The following is a 17348-nucleotide window of genomic DNA, read 5'->3' on the forward strand; positions in this document are numbered from 1 at the left end:
AATTGTGATAAACCCTAATTGAACTGAGATAGAGAAGTGACATTCGAGCTGGTCATGGAGGTCCAAGATAAACTGATGAACTCAACATTTTTGTTGAAAACCATTTCTTATTATCTTCTTTTACTAAATCTTTGAAAACCTTTTAACAAGATAGAGGTCAGGTCCAGTAGCCCTGGGGAATTGTATCTAAAACCAGCAGTCTAAGCCAAACGCAATGTCAATGTAATGAAAAAAGTAATTGCGGTGATGTGGGCAAAGAAAACATGTCCAGGGCTCATTGTGAGCTAGCCTGATTCTGACCTTTTTCATTAGTGGTCACCAAACAGTCCTCGGAAAAAGGAAATTGCATTTTGTAGCATTGTGAAGATGACATCTCACCCGGCCGTTATATCCAGGGTTTCTGCAGCTCAGGGTGGCGTGTACCTTTCAAATATTAGAGTATACATTACAATGATTGCCTGGATGAAGTCACTTCTAGGCACTGGTAGGTGCATGCCAGTCATCCCTTCTGGAGATTTTGGTCATTTCAAGAAACTCATCTGAGGGAACAATTATGCTATGTCCCTTAGAATGCCAGGCAGTACTTCAGCTCCAAGCAGCAGCTTGCATCCTTTCCTTTTCTGTGCGATTTGTACCCTTCTTGTCATCCCAAAGCCATGATCACTGTACTTTTAGACAAGCCCCTCTAGCTCAATTCGTGTTTTCGAACTGTCAGCTCAGATCAGAGGCAAATGATTAGCCATATCACTATCAGAAAAAAAAGACAAGGCTATAGGGTATGCCTTTGGCTGTTGCCAAAATGATATGGTATGATATGATGTTTCTGAAGGACAGAAATCTGTTGTCCCTGATATGCACATTGGGCTTCACGGTGATCAGTATTTTTTTCTGCAGTGAGTGACATTACAGCAACAAGATATTGGTTACAAATCTGGCATAAGGGTTAAATTAGATAGTTACACTTGTCTCACTGCTCGTAGTTTTCTTTGAACTCTGTAGCCTCCATGAGCTCAAAAGAACGTAACTTCCCACACAATTACATGCCACACCAGCTTGATACAAACACTGTGTACGTCAAGTATCGAGTGTACCAGAGAGAGCTAAATGTATCAATGATATCAATGGCAGTGATGCATGCATGTATGAGATCAAACATGAGTAGATTGATTTGATTCTATACGATAGTATGTGGAGTATAGTGACCCTCTGTTCAAAACGGGTCGGGATCCATTTAGTGATCACTTGGCTGAGCAACGAACTATCATATTCAAAAGAGACTCGCTATTTGAAGTATTCTTTGAAATTTGTATCTTTGACTGCTCCATTGATGGTTTTAGAAGTGAAGAGAAACATATTCTTTTACAATATGGGTTTGAATATAAAGAGGATGCCTTCTGCGAGTTGTGTAGAGATCTCCTTACTGGCGAACCTGAAACAGCTATTAATTTCGTCATGGAGTAGGACACCCTCAGATTAAGGACACCCTCGGAACTGAGAAGTGCTGTCCTTAATAGAGAGGTGTCCTGATTAGAGAGGTCAAATTAAATGGAGACAATCAATTTTCGACCAAAACTACTGTCCTTTGCAAGTAGCTATGACAAGCAGCACAAACCTCGGACGAAGTAGATGAATTGCGACGTCACATTTCTGATATAGTCTCTTAAATGCACGGAAACGACCATTTCAGATGAGTAATAGTCTCACTTTAAAAACACTCTGAAATGGCCATTCAGAGGATTTTACGATAGCATGTTACTAAATCCATGTGTGCAACATCCTTGCTCAGGAAGATGCCCAGAGCATTGATACCTGAATCGAGTGTACAGGATGTTTATTGATTATTGATGATGAGAGTCCAAACTACATGACCAGATTGGTAATTTGACTCGCACCAATATTCTCCTGGAGATTTATTGAGTCGAAGGTACAAAGAGAAGTGGGTGGAATGTATACACTAGTCTTGGTCTTGCATATTTAGATTACCATTATTTTCCTTGGCTTCAGCCAATCTGCGTTCTTGTTACATCTTTCTTTTTGCATGGTGATTATGACTCATTCCATTTAATCCAAACGTTGCTGATCTGCACAACAAGTTGATTACTCCAACTGCGCGTTCACGACTGATATTGCATGACGACATCACATCATCTCCCCGCATCTATCAATCAACTGTCGCCTCAGCACACACAAGAGGAAACCATTTAAACAAATATTCCCACAGGATGCTGATTGAGGTTTAGTAATAGTCTTTCGTCACATCTTAATGTAAGTTGGGACTTTGGAAGAGCATCAACATCGCATTTATCAATGAAGTGGTTGACTGTATGTTGGATTCTGCAACACTAATGGTCGAAAGGCATAAGCAAGAAAAAAGGTAACAACATAAAATTCTTATTCCAGTACACAGTTTTCTGCAGTCCCCATGGCTTTGAGGTCATGCAGTTACAATTGCAGAGTCAGTAAGTTATTGAAGTTGATGCCTAGTTGTGAAAACAGCAGTCCCTCGCTCTCCCCAGCAGCTCCCATAGTAGAAACCAAGCTTGATGGCTGTAACAGGAGAGACAATGGCAGATTGATGGGCGGGCTGCTGAGTTTGGAACGAGGTCCCCAATGCATTACAGTCACTAGCACTGCGTTTCCTAATCCGAAGATATTCCCCTGAGTACATGCACACATATAAAACATGTCTGTCACATAATCTCATTGGGAACTCCTGTCCGTAATAATGACATATTGGAAAATATCTTTGTAACCTTTGTGAGAAAAGGCTTCTCTAAATGGCTGGCGGCATTTTGATGATCACTGATACCTGGCATTGTAGTTTATAGGCAATGGAAACGTATTTATACTCTATGAACTGCTTCATTAGAGTACAAATCAACACTGAAAAATGTTCAAAATCAATATCTGTCCTGTAGGCTATAGTGTGTTGTTGTTTCAATTATGTCAATGGATCATAACATCAGCAGTTTCTGTGTGAAGGCAAAATATGTATCAAAACAATATGAGCCTGCAGGATACTTGATCTCAAAAGTACTTTGTGTATGAGAATCAATGGCCTTCTGAACATGTCTTTATCAGTAAGCTTTCAGAACAAGGTCCAATTCCCATCAGCAACATTTTCATGTGATGAACAGCAGTTGTTCATGATTTCCAGCTTCAACTACGTCTCAACGCAAATACTTATCACAGCAAGATGTGAATTTATAGCTGTGCAAACATCCTTTTTGATTGGTTTCCGGCATTCACAGCCTCGACATTCAAAAGTATACCCTGATGGTGTGATAAAACTTAATTATGTGTCTGCAGGAAATGAGGTTAAGGATGGGAATTGCTTAGTCAGGGCGCGGTCAGAGTATTTTAGCAGTTGATTGATCAGTGTAGAATATTATGGGATTGCATTGATATGAATTCCTGCTTTTCATTACTGATGAAGGAAATGTCTTGACAGAAGGATATGTGAAAGCATTCTGATGCTAATAATCATATTTCTCAAGCACCAAGAAAGAAGTGGATGATAATCGCTGAGGCTAATTGTCTTGCGTGAAATTGTGAAATTTCACTAATACAGCTCAATCAAAACAAACCACTGAAAAATGTTTACAGCATCTTGAATGCAAGGACATCTGCTGTTTAGCACTTTCTAAGTTGAAATTAGGATTCATTTTCAATTCCATTTTCAATCACTTTTTGTACAATCTGGGTAGCCTGAAGTTCGCAACCTTGAAATGCACAAAAAATGAACACAAACAAAAAATTCACAGACAATAAGGACATTTCCTGCTCGAGCTTTTTATGGTATCCCCTTTGTCCACCTCAAAGATGTCCTGACTTAATCCACCTTGCTCTTTTCGCATCCAGGAAGAGAATCCCATACTGTGGTTTCCATGGCAACAGTTGCATAGAAAACCGAAACTGAAAACCTATCCCGACATTTATTTGCGTCCCTTATGATCTTGTGCCTCTCCTCTTCAAAGATCCTAGTCTTAAGTGTCATCTTCTTGGAAATGAGCACTATAGTTTGTGATGACATGAAAGAAAGGGACAAGTAGAGTGAAGGGTGTAGGCTCAGAAGAAGGAGAAAACTTGATGGTATTTAGAGACAATTGGGAGAAAATATTGCTGCTGTGTTGAAAAGTTGTTCTGGATGCGATGTTAAAAGATCTTACGAGTTCAAGTTGACTTCCAGGGCATCCAGGGTGCATAATAAAAACGTCAGCTCCTATGAAGGGTTGATATTCTTTTTGGTAAATTTCTTGTAAACTTGAAGGACGAGTGTAATCAAGAATTTTAGAAGTCGTGTCGGCACTATGACATTAATCATCTTATTTATAGACAGCTGTTCTCTGTTCCAGAAACAAATGTAATTTGGATTACATGGGTTTCTGTTACATATTGTGCTCAGCTGTTGATTAACATCCGCCAAAACCTAATTTCCAATTTTTGCTACTAAAAGTACATTGTGTATGGTAATGGAAACGTCTTTCTTCCTCCATAATGTAATCCTCAGGAATGGTGTCAATATTAGTGACGAAATTCCCGGAGACATCAAGCTAGCAAATTAAACTTTTATTGCCTTCCGTTTCTAAAGAGCTTTTATCAATGCCTGTCTTGGAGCATTCTGGTACATTTTTGCATGATGGGGGTTCAAAACCTTCAAGAGCATAAAAAAGTGCAATAATTGCAATCAAAAGGAAAGTGGCAATTTTGCTTCTGGGCTTTCCAATATTCCGGTATAGTGGTGCCAAATTGCAATGCATTCTAATTAAACATTATTTTTAGCTTGATGGAAGATCTCATAAGTGCGGAAGTTTGACATTGGGAATTTAAAAAGGAGTGTCTTGAAGTAATAGGTTGTGCTAGACTTATGAACTAGTTTACAGAGGTATATAGAGGGTGGTTAGGGGATGCATATTTAACCCCTCTCTTTCCTGAAACCTTTCAGTAGATATCGGATGAGCTGTTCAATCATTGCTACAATCCGAACATGGTATCCATTTGTACACTTTGGTGGAGCAAGGCGAGTTAGGCAAAGAGCCCTGCCTGAAGTCTTATGCCATCTGTAGGGATCGAACCGGGCCTCTTGACCGCTTTATAGTGGAGAGTCCAAGCCACTAGACCACAGAGGCTCCTTAGGCATGACATGACTTGATTAAAGGGATGGCAAAGTTTTACACAACTGAACATGACAGACTTTGCCTTTGGCTGTTACTTCCTGAATAACTTAAAACAGGTATCTTGCATTCATCTATGTTTATACTCTTCAATGGAGCTTTCTCAATAAATAAGAAATCATGACCAATGCTCATGTATTGTGCCAACTTCATGAATATCATATGAAAAGGCAGCTTAGGGCTTCTTTTATTTCAGTCACGTCTGCCGTCTTGTCATGAAGAGGTGAAAACCTACCTGACATGAGAAGCCGTATTGGGCGGTAAAGCCGAGTGGATGGCATGCTGATGATGTTTGTCATCATCGGTTTTATGCAAGTATCAATTCGTGTCTTGTACCCCCCCTCCTCAAGGGTACGACACCTTATCACCCTATAACGACATCTTAAGGCTCAAGCATCACCCTTTTTTCACCAATGCTACTTTTTCTTTCGTCAAGACATCACCATCAACAATATATCAGTTATCACCATCATATAAAGTAACCGAACTAATTTTACTGGGTGAGGCTGTATGTTCGACAAGACTTCGACACATTAGCATCCTTATTCTTTCCAGCTTCGCCAAATTTTCACTAAAGGAAAAATAAATACTACTCAAGCATCGGCAAAGATTAGTGGTGATAGCTTAACTACCCTTGAGGAGGGGGGTACAAGAAACGAATTGATACTTGCATTAAAGATGAATAGCTGGTTGCCAAGAGAGTTGATTCGAATTTGAATGTCAGAAAGAGGTATATACTTATACAAGAACAAATGCTGATCAATCTTTTTCACTTTGGGTTTGAGCCCTGTAAGCCGATGTTGTATATTGTTACATTCATAAAGCACGCTAGTCACAGAAATATCCGCTCTGTTGATATTACTCATGTGGAATAATCCTGATGATGTTGACTACATCCTACCATACAATACGCTATCCATATTATTTGCCTTGATCCGATATTGTGGCTCGGAGGCTGTTGTAATGCCTGCATCTCCTAGATCCGTCATTGTCAATTCAGGTAGCAGATACCATTAGGCTATATATCGAGATATCACTTGAGCTTTTACCATGCAGGTGGGTTGTATCATTGTTGCCTGGTTATTTGCTGTAAGAGTGCCAATTAGCGCAATTGACCCTTTAGGGCAAAGCAAACATCCAGCTATTGATGCATGATATGATGTCATAGATACCATATTTTAATTACGTAAGCCTTTACTTTGATAGGTTTCTAAATGTTTCCAAGAAAGAATGATATAAAATGTACAGGTTTTACTGATTGAAACTGGTATGGGAATATCTTCGTAGGCACATGGGTGTATACAACTTAGGTATTTCATGGTCCGATATCGCTGAAGGTGTTCTTTTACATTGTAACACCACTCACTCATGAGCAGGACCATGTGGAGCAATGTTAACAATTAATGGGCCATTGTAACAAGAACAATTGACCAATCTTCTTGCTATTGTAATCAAATAGCGACAATGAGATGTTATTCATGTAATTCTTGTGTCTAGACTGATGTACATTATCATAAATTTGCGCAATTTCACAGTATCAGTCACTCCTGGTGTTTTCATCGTGTAGAGGAAGGAACAAATGTACTTAATTCTCTTAGGCTGGGGCGTAATACATTTGTAACAAAAAAGGAATGTCTTAAGATAGTGCTAGGCTACATGGCACACAAGATAAGTTTCAGTTTTGAACAGCCAAGTCAAAATCTTTGAACAGGATGTAAAGATTCTTGATGAACATGGTATACATTTTCGAACTGGAATCACCGATTCTTGTTGAAGGCACCTCCGATGATCAATGCAAACAAACCATTTTTGTTTCATTTGTTCATGATTGCAAGATGAATTTAAACTGCTCATTTGCAGCCGCTTTAGGATCCTAACAGCTATGTCATACAGAGTAAGCTGATAGGCTGTTCATAGAAAACTCCTACTATACTCTTGTTATAGAAACCTATAATGCCAGTCCATTGCCACTGAGAAGTACTAGATAAAAGCACTTTAGCTTTAGCCAGCTAGAGCTGTGACATCTACATCTAAAAAACTTGACCAAGTCATTGGTTATTCTGTAACAGTGCATCAATACGCTTATAAATCATTTTCTGAATTGCTACAGAAATCCTGTGGCATTAACTTAATGAGCTCCTGCCCCATTTGCCCTGTGAATGCCAAGGTGAATGGGGACTATAACCTTAATCACACATTTTCCAGAAAGATCTGAATGCCTTGCACTCTTTGGTCAGGAACCAAGAACCCAGTAACTTAACAAATGCAAATGTCCACCAAGGTAACCCCTGGATGCAACTGCTATTTGACTCTGCGACATACCTTGGTAAACCTATACTGTTAGCTAAGAAAAGCAAATTTCCATAACTTTTTGGTCCACACTGGTCATTAACTGCTTATGAATGCTCACAGCAGGCTATAGAGGAAGCTCATTCTGATGAAGTTGAAAAAGCAGTCCAATTAACATGGAAGGAGGCCAAGATTTTGATTGCTGCATCATCAAGTTTCTGTTTAATTTCTGCATTGAATTTGAAAATTCTAGAATCAACTGTCAGCTAAACCACCTGTTCATGTAAAAGTGGTGTGGTATGTTTACATGGAATAGAAGTAAGTTGGCATGATGAAGTAAATCAGAGTTGACTGTTAATGAACTGCTTTACAGCCACTCAGGACCTAATTAAGTCACCCTAGAGAATCTAAGCAACTTACACAATCTCACTCTCACAATTCCTAAAGCCAAAAGTAATTTACTTTTATTGACTTGCGACATCTAAGACTCCTAAGACTCGGGAAAATCAGGATGGAACGAATTGAATGAGGCATAGAATTACAGAATCGATGGCCCGCTAAAAAGGACAATCTCCCGAGACCAATGGTTATCTGATCTTGGCTCTAACATTATTGGGTTCACAGCAGGCCTGCTTGGTGAACCTGATTGGCAGAATGTCTTATAGGAGAATCAATGATACCCACATGTAGGTAAAATGACAGCCCAGAGAAGGGCAATACCAGATCCAATACTACTCAAAACAGTGCGCGTGACTCACATTAGACATGTTAGATCTTAGTGAACAAGTGAACCTCTTGGCCTCAAGAGGCCCGCAAGAGCTTCTGATTTAACACTAGAGAACCTATGATGGTTAAAGTCTGTGACTTCAAGAAACTACCAGCGTTATATAGGGCTACACGTATGCCATAATAATCATGGAACTCAAAAGTATAAGATAGATGAGAACCACCAACGAATTGAGAACTGAACAATACCACAGGATAACTCTTTCTTTGAGTTAGTCATTGCAAAACCAAATCAATGATGCCTGAAAGAGGCAATTTCGAGTGATCAATGGTTTGTAGATGGTAACTTTCAGTATATTTGATATATTTATAACTACAATGGGTAAAGGCGATAATTACTCAATTTCACAGTCAAATAAATTTCTTGCATAGAATCTTGCAATGATGATAATCGGCTGACTGAATGTCATGGATGAAAATCAATGTCGCTTGCATGTCAGTGAGAAACTCGTCTGCTATCCAAAAAACAGGTGTGTCTCAGGGGGCAGCTCAGCAAGGACTCAAAGAAGACTGATTAACCTCTCTCCCCTTCAAGGACTGCAGTGCAGATCTCTCAATCATGATGAATGAGCAACAAGTGGCAATGATGGAGAACACAAAATGAGTAATGGAGATTATCCGATGTCAATACATGCCATCAACACTCAATGTCAGAGAGCTTCCATCCATAATGTTGCCTAGTTGCAACTGAGGATTGCTGGTTGGGTGTAACTGTTGTACGATGGATGCACCTTAAAAAATTCAACTCTGAAAGATGAAAAAATTCAAATATTTTTTTGACTTGATTTTTTTCGACTTAAAATCAAGAAACAACGTCAGTCCCAAAAATGTTTTGACTCAAGAAATATTTTTTTAAATTTTGAACTTAATATGAAAATGGTGAATTTCGGATTCATTTTCGTAAGGGATTGGTTGACTACGCAAGCTAGGTCACAAACTGCCAACGCCTTGCGTGACTGAACGATGATTTGAATGAGCAACACGTAACGGTAATGGAGTGCAAGAATGAGTAATGGAGATTTTCATATGAGTCATTCCCATCAGTTGCTTTCTTGCGTGACATTGCAGAACTGATCATGAATTTCAATTTGTCAGTAATCCTCCAAAGTGCTTCTTGTTGTGGCTGACCTTAAAGCACTCCACTATGGCGGGCTGTTTTTGCCATCTGGTACAGTGAATGCATGACCCATCAAGACATCACAGCCTGCAATGTGGCTGATCGTAGTGTTTTAATTTGTTGCTAAAAAGCCTGTAGCAAAGCAGTTCCTGATCAAGGGTGTCCCCAAATGAATTAAAGATGATGGTGATGTTGATAACTCTCGATAGAATGAGAAGTTCCCGGACTTTATCCTCCATGATTGTGTCGAGCAAACAACTACCAAGTCCTTTTTTTCATGTATATCTTGTATTGATCAGTGGTTGCCTTTTTCCACTGCACGACGTAATGACCTAAGATCTCCCAATAAATAATCAGAAAAAATCCCTGATGGATGCTGGTGCTTTAGATATTCATATGACCTTTGGTAACTCATTGATTTTTTGGTTCTGCAAAGAGCATCTTAGGTTGCACAACAAGAAGTGAATGGCTTCTATTTATGCAAGAGAGAAAAAAGGATGTCATTGTTGTGGTGTTGACCAGGGATGCTTTAAAATAAAACACTCACGAAAATTGAATGATTGGAGAAGATGTCCAGGTAAAATATTTTCATCCATTACATAAGATTTGCCAGGCAATGGTAAAGAAAGTTTGTACCTCAGTCAACTGCCCGTGCCCAAAAATAAGCTCAAACTACTAAATGACAATGTGATTCCATATTGGTTGTCAGTCATTTCATGATTTTGCTGTCATTTGGATGTAGAGTAGATAAGATAAAGCGGAATCTTATGCTTTGGATATGTACAAGGAAACCTTGGTTGAGACATGGATCTCAATAATCTAACCGTTTCTAAACTGTTAGTGGTACCAAAATAATTTGCTACTGAAACAGGAGAAGAACAAATATATTGGGAAAATCTGCCCACACCTTCAGCTACACGTAGGTTATGTAATATGATCGGACAGTATGAGAATGTTCTCCAGTGAAACATGTACATGCTGCATTTTGATGATGCATGGTATTGGTCAAAGGAGTAGAACTTGATCCGAGTCATCGTTACATGTCTATGTCGATTATTGGATGACTTATAATTATATAACATATTGCTAATGTATTCAATTGTTTACTGAGAGATGGTCCCTAATGACAACCCTAAATGAGCCACCAATAACCACATCAATAAGTGAAGTGAGATCACGTCTCAGCCTGCGAACACAATCTTCAGAAATATTGACAAAAAAGATGTCTCAATGGCACCATGACATATTTAAAGTGGATTTGCCGACACTACAAGCCTCCAGGCTTCTGAAATTTCCAACACAGTTGCATCCTAAACCACGTCTCTCCCACTTTTGCCAAAATGAGAATAAGCGATGTACAGGGACAATATTTGTTCAAGTTCAGACAGACTGACAACGTAAACAATAAATTTGCTGGAGAAGGAGCGTGCAAAGATTACCAATTGAGTCGAAAACAGCAGGCATATTGACGTCAGTGTCGTTAGTGTGGCCCAGATATACCAAAGATAGACATACTAAGCTCATTAGCTCCATGCCTCGATGTGCATTACCTCTCCTTTAGGAAGATTTAGGATTATTGCGATTCGAAAGAGGTTGATATTGTTCGTGTCCAGCATTTGATGAGGGGAGAATTTGGCTACCTTTTTCTCAGTGTCGTCTTATGAAAAAGCCGTTCCTGATTCCCAATGATCAGCAGTTTCAGCCAAATACGAATGCAATCCATGGCTCATCCCAAAATACCATTGAAATGAGGGTGTGGATCTAAAATCTTAACTGTGATTTTAGGCAGTCGATTCAGGCTCATCCCGATCCCAAAAAAGACCGTTCCCCATCTTTGATCGCAGGCTCTCGCTGGCTATTGACCAGAAAACAGCAGACGTATTTACTTGATTGTTGTTGCTTTGGAAAAGAAAATGTATGTCGTCCTAGACTAATCAGCTGTGAGAACGAAATTAACCATCCCTTATGCGAATCCGTCCAGTGTTTGCTTAAGTAACAAATGGACTAGAGATTAGAAAACAGCAGACTATTGACTTTAATGTTGGTGCTGCTGGAATGAGGTTTACCAAAACAATATCCTAACTAATCAGCTCCCAAGCCAGTCTGGAAATAGAAAGAAATCAACTCTCACTTTCAAACACTTAGAGCTGTACCTGCTTGACTCTGACAGCTTCTGAAGTTGAAGAAATTTTCGTAGAAAGAGTTAAATGAGTCTCAGAAAACCAATAACCAAGCATTCGCTTTAGCAATTAGGATATTGCATGTGACTGTATTAGGTTTAATCAATGTTAGTGGCTCATTTCACGCAAACATGCCAAAGATTTATCAACACTCCATGTAAGTATGTGAAAGTGTGAAGCGCTATTAAGTGGCTACATCGATGAGGTGTGAAGTGGTCCTTGGGGCATGTCTCTCAATGCTGTAGTTACATTCTCATCCGACTGTTCTAGATCTAGTATCGCCTCGGATAGGGACAATGATTTAGACAAATGACAAATTCTTTAATGTGTTGTTCGATAGATCTCCTTTATCATGCTGTTGCCAAGAACAAGTAGTCTCAAGGCATATGTCAATTCAGCCCTGCTTTATTAGCAGGATATTGGTAGCAGACACAACAGGAGAGTACTTCGTACAGAGAATTAGTAATGTTATTGAAGTTTGTCTGCACCCTATTAGCCTGGAGGAGAGAGATACTGAATTGAAAGACAGTCTGTTTATAGTTTGGAAAAGTTGTACTTTCAAACATGAAATCTGCCAGCCTAGCTGCTACGTTCAAAATAACCAGGGAAAACACTGCAGTCATATCGAACATTATCCCATCTCTGTTAACGATTTTCAACTAGCTCTCAACAATACAAGCACGTCTGAGGATCCACATCAGTGGACATCATTATGGCTGGCAATCTTGAGCATGATTAATTTCCTGTGAATACTGGTAGAGCTGTGGACAGTGCTCTTCACATATTAGTAACCACCCTATCGATAATTCATACAGCCAGTTATGGTATGACCAATGGACGGTGCTGTGCCAGTATGCTTTGGGTGATGTGCCAGATACCTATACTGTGGAGATTGTGGAGTGATGTTGCTAATTTATCTTCCTCGTTAACAAGCATGTCCAAACACGAGTTAACGCAATAATGCTGAAGTCCTTGATTAGGAGGGTGGAACCCTAGCCTGAAAGAGGTCTACTGCTCAATTGAGCATTCCTGACTAAAATTGGCTAGCATCCTTCATCAGCAGAGATAGCCAGATATCTCTGCAGCTGGCTTCACTATTCTTGATGACACTACTTCTGTAATCAGTGGCAGTGTAGCCCCATAGCATTAAGGGCACATATTCCTTGTATCAGCGAAATCAACATTGACAGCATGCCATGGGATAGGTAAAAGCATTCATTACGATTATTGAGATAGCTAAGGATGGCTTAGACTCTCATTTAGGTCATGTAGTTGTTTCAAAGTTGTCCAAGCAGATTGACACACAGAACACACAGAAGATAACTGCCCGAGAACTCCAACAACTCACTTCAACTTCCGCACACCTTACCAGTTCTGGATATTTCAATTGCTGGTATCAACTTCTAGATGATTCCTAAAGCTTACTGATGGTATGAACATTGTGGGAAAAGCTCATTTGTTTCTAGCTTGTTAAAAGCTTCTCAGCCAGTTGATAACATGGAAATGACAAACACATTAACTCAGTGCAAACACTCTTTCAGTATGTTTGCATTGTTGCATGTAGCATCACCTCATTGATCATTCGGAAAGCTTGCTAATGGTATGAACAACTACAGCCTTCTCTAAAAAATGGCTCTCCACAGTTCCATACCATTCAACAAGATTAACAACATGGAGGATAATAACAGTCCCAGAAGTTTATAAACTTTGTGCAATCTCACTAGTAGGTCTAGTGAGGTCACATTGCTAGCATCATCTTGTAGATGATTCAGACAGCCCACTGATGGTATATGACCAGCCGGCGTCGCTACGAAAGATATCTGCTATCTAGATGTTGATGATAGGCTTCTCCGGCCCGCCAGAGCTGATCAATCACGCGATAATGATTGCGCTAGGAAATGGTTGGCGTTTTCATCTTTCTGTATTCAAGAAAATGATGCTAGTATGTAGATCAGATTGGTCCTAGCGGAAAGGCGGTGGTTGGAAACTGATAATGGTAATTTGGATTGATGCTTGTGTCGGTGTTGATAGACAAAGGCAACGGTTGTTTTTCTTTGTTAGGCAAGATGTCAATGTCTTTTCATTTCAATGATTTGTGTTGGGTATTTCTTGATGAAAAGGGATTAAAGAAATATCATTGGCTGAGGAAGTCTCTGATGGGTCTTTCTACATCCCAAGATGCTAATATTCGCCATGAGGAAAATCGGAACCAATTTCGAATTCTGCACAGTGTTGCCAATCCAGGTGGGTTCGGGGCTCTTGATGGTCATTAGGAACCATAAATCTCTGAGTCCAAGTTGTGACATACATTCCATATATCAGTAGTAAGTAGCTGATAAAACCACCTTGTCCAGCAGGGCGGGGCCAACTACTCTGCCTGATATCAAGGACCATATAAACTGCAGTGATGGCAGCCAAGTTTATGGCCACCACTTGTTTGAAGAAAAAGCCATTAGCCATCAGAAGTTGAATAGGCCTCCCAGAGGAGAAAAGGAAACAGGAAAAAAGAAGGAGTAACATGATCAAGCATTAACATGACACTTGAACAACTGTGATGTCTTTATCAGCTACCCAAGGGATGATATACATTCTGTCACACTGCCACTGAATTATATGTAATGTGGTTGTTTATCAATATTCTTTCTGAATTCCATATCTTTTGGTCCAACAACGGGTACCATTTCTTTTTATTCGCAAGCTGCCCACCAATTATTCACCATCCCATAAAGAAATTGTGCTGTCGGTGTCTGACTTAATGTATTCCACCAAGTGATGTATTCGTCCGACGGGACACATTTGTTTTTTCTTATGGAAATGCAAAGTAGAAAATGATTGTTGATTTATCCTACCAGCAAGTTGCCTATCTGATGGACGGGATAGTTAGCGATCAGTGGTTATAACTACTTAGCACTAGCTTGCTCGTCATCCAATCACAAACCTGTTTTAGATTTGGCCCAATTTGATGCAGTATTGGGCGTCCAAAATTGCCAAATTAGACCACAGGAGGTAGGCAAAAAGAAGTAACATCAAAGAAGCAATGATTTGATTTCCTCAGGATTGTCTTTTAAGGCAGCTGTGCTAAATTCAGACTCAATCAATAATGCACAATGATGTCCGGTTTCCATTCCCATAATCAGAAGACGGACTGAAGCCAAGCCACTTATTTCCATGCTGCAAGAAAGCCTTGATTAGATGCCGGCATTTCTTACATGTCTTAGGACCCGAGGGATGTTCTCTTATAACATGACGGCCATATTTGGAAATTGTTATTGGAAATGTCATTACAGGATCAGCATTTAAAACAGACTCAAAAGGATGTTGTCATTCTTTTTCCCACTTTCATTTTTATGCTTTATGCCTAATATGCCTCACCACAGTTGTATGGGCTGTGGTCACAAGAAAGCAATGGCACAAAGACCTTAGCTGGCAGTAAAGCGCCATGAACGAGTTTCATACTGCGACCTGCAGCAGAGCCATTACAACATGACTAATAATTGCAATTTAACCTGTCGGCAGGCGCATTCCAACTACAATCAATGTTGTCATGACTCTGTGTCGTGTTGCAGCAAAATTGCTCGCTTGTGGGGTACTTAACAGTGCCTAGTTTTAACAGCTTCACACCGTTTCTCATTGTTAAGTTCATTCTAGAAACCATGTTTGTCAAGCTTGACTTTGTCTTCTCGTGACCATTTGAGTGAAATAGGATGCAGTAAGAACCATAAAAACTGAAGATGAAAGAAAATTTTAAATTCCATTCAAATCTTATTTGATTACATTGGTGTATTAATGCAAATGTAATAAATATGCAGATCTTCAAACTAGTTGCGGAGCCATTTGTTCAAGTTCAAACAAAACCCCACATATCTTTTAGCCTTCCTTGACTTGACAGGACATGCACAGATACTACACTCTTGATACAGCAATCCTATTTCAAGTTGATATGAAAACAATTCGTATTAAGTTCATCCTAAAGAGGACCGGGATTCCTTTGCAGATGCTCTACATGATATGCAGCTGTTTGAGATCTGGTAACATTGAAACCAACTGTTGATCTGGTAATTTCAGAACCCGCCTGGATTACACATCAAGCGGGGAAACAATTTCGCTTCTGACAGCTACGAGATGAAATATTCCACAGGAGATAAAAGCAGTCTGCCTTCTTAATCTCTTTCAAATAGAATGGCTAGAAAATGAGACAATGGTTGGCCATGAAATGATTGATGGCTATAAGATGAAATTGGTTATTGAGGCCGCAGGTATTTTCTAGGGGTTTTCGGTTTCATTTTTTTGGGGGGAGGGGTACGTGCCCTGTTTTCGAAATTGCCCTACTCCATTTTCTGAGAGCAGTTTCGATCAAATCCTGAATCCCACTGAAAAATAGTGTACGTCATTTACACAATAAGGAGTTACGTTATCAGTACCAGGTCAGGATTCGATTCAATTTAAACAGCCCTGCATCAATGAAGCTCCTCATTTCTGGTGTATTTTGATGAATGAGCAACAATATTCAAATGATGATCCATCGCCGAAGTACATGACCAACATTCAAATATTTGAATATCAAATTAATAGTGGAAATGAATTCAGTGCTGTATAGTGCAACACTGTGCAATTTGTCATCTTTTGATGTTATCAATTTAATCCGATGCGAGCGTAACTGTGTTGAGATTGTGAAATATTTGGTTTATTTGCTCATGCATCATCATCAAAAGCTTATTGGGGAGACAGGAGCAATGTTTTTGGGACTTGGCTGGTTTAGCTGAACTAGAGCCATGGTCCCAATGGCCAAGATAGCGGAGATTGATGTCATGGACAATATCATTTAAACTAAAAATAGCAGAGAAAATTAGGAACTGTGGTGATCAGACGTTTTCTTGTTATGAGGGACATTCTTTTTTTGCAATGTTAGGGTCTGATTCCCACTTGTGGGCCCCCAGACCAATGCAATTACATCCTGATCAGCTGATATTGCGAGGAGCGTAAAACATATCTGATCCTCGTATCTGATGTTGTGGTTGTTCACAGTGTATACCTTGGCCTGTCAATTCCAGCCTGTCCTGCAATCAATAAATGAAGCTGAACATTGATTGCTGTATCATAGCAGCCATGTTTATTGTCAATATAATCAGATATTGCTGTAAGTTGGCCTTGAGTTGCTAGCTCGCAGAGGAGACCGAGATAATGTTCTGTCATGACGATTTAGGTCAGGAGACAGAAAGGGGTACACATCCATCGCCATGAGGGATTTGTTCCACCCCCTACCCTGCTAGAGCTTCTTTCTTGTCTACCATAACCAATCATTACTATGGTCTAGGCAGATTCTTATCTGTGTCCAACAGTGTAGTATTAAGTGAAAGATGTTGTAGGCATTCTTTGACCTTTTGTTGGTACTGCCACCTTTCTCCTTGTACTCTTATAGAGAAGGGGCCTCAACCAGAAAGGTGAAATGTACTAGTAATTTAGGCTCAATAATTCCCAGGTTGGCTCTATCCAACCTATTGGTCCATTAATGATTGAACAGCTGTTGCTCTGGCAACTCACAGGTCAGTCCCCAATCTTATAGACAACATAAAATTACCATCTATTTCTCTCTTGTTACAACTGAATCTAATCATCCAGAAGCACTTTGCCTCTGCGGTGAAATTGAGGTAAGTTTGGGAAGATTTTTCCGCAAGTCCTCAACAGAAGGATTAATCAGGAATTTAATTCCACCATCAAAGACATATAAAAGTGATGAACAGCCTTGCTGGAGAACGCTTGCCATGGGATCTGTTCTCTAAACGATTTTGCCAAATCTCCCTC

The 17348-nt window shown here is 39.7% G+C and overlaps 1 protein-coding gene across 1 annotated transcript in view; it reads left to right on the forward strand.

The window, feature by feature from the left end:
- Nucleotides 1-17348, forward strand: part of LOC135487979 (tubby-related protein 4-like) — a 37898-nt gene that overhangs the window by 2099 nt on the left and 18451 nt on the right. The window lies entirely within an intron of this gene.

Source organism: Lineus longissimus, chromosome 5, assembly GCF_910592395.1.
Source record: "Lineus longissimus chromosome 5, tnLinLong1.2, whole genome shotgun sequence".
NCBI lineage: Eukaryota > Metazoa > Nemertea > Pilidiophora > Heteronemertea > Lineidae > Lineus > Lineus longissimus.